The sequence below is a fragment of the Trachemys scripta genome, chromosome 2 (genome assembly GCF_013100865.1).
Source record: "Trachemys scripta elegans isolate TJP31775 chromosome 2, CAS_Tse_1.0, whole genome shotgun sequence".
In the NCBI taxonomy this organism is placed as follows: Eukaryota; Metazoa; Chordata; order Testudines; family Emydidae; genus Trachemys; species Trachemys scripta.
Window position 1 is genome coordinate 87050388 of NC_048299.1, and position 458 is coordinate 87050845.

Here is a 458-nt window from a genome sequence, read left to right on the forward strand (position 1 = left end):
CGGCGAACTGAGCATGCGCACCCCCCCAGCGAGCAGAGACCGCTGCATTCCCCCAGCCCTGGGCCTGCTCTTGGCCAAGCCCCACCCAGGATAGCCAATAGGGCCGCACCAACCCTGTTGGGGCCAGGGAAACCCAGTCACTCCGCCTTGGAGCCAAGGAAAATGGCGCCCCCTGCTGCTGGGGGGCAGCAGGGCCTCAGAGGGGGCTGTTCACACAGGCTGCATCCAAAGCCACTGAGAACCAAGAGCTACAGCAAGGCACCTTCCCTGGAGCCTTCTGAAGTCGTATCTGCTCTGGGACGGGAGTGTGAGAAAATCCCCCGCCCGCTCCAGCCCCCAGAGCTCCATGCCCTCTGCAACGAGTGTTTGGTCTTTGGCTAGTGCTCCGCACAGGGGGCTGCTAGGTACTATCACCATACAAATACACCTCTACCTCGATATAACGCTGTCCTCGGGAG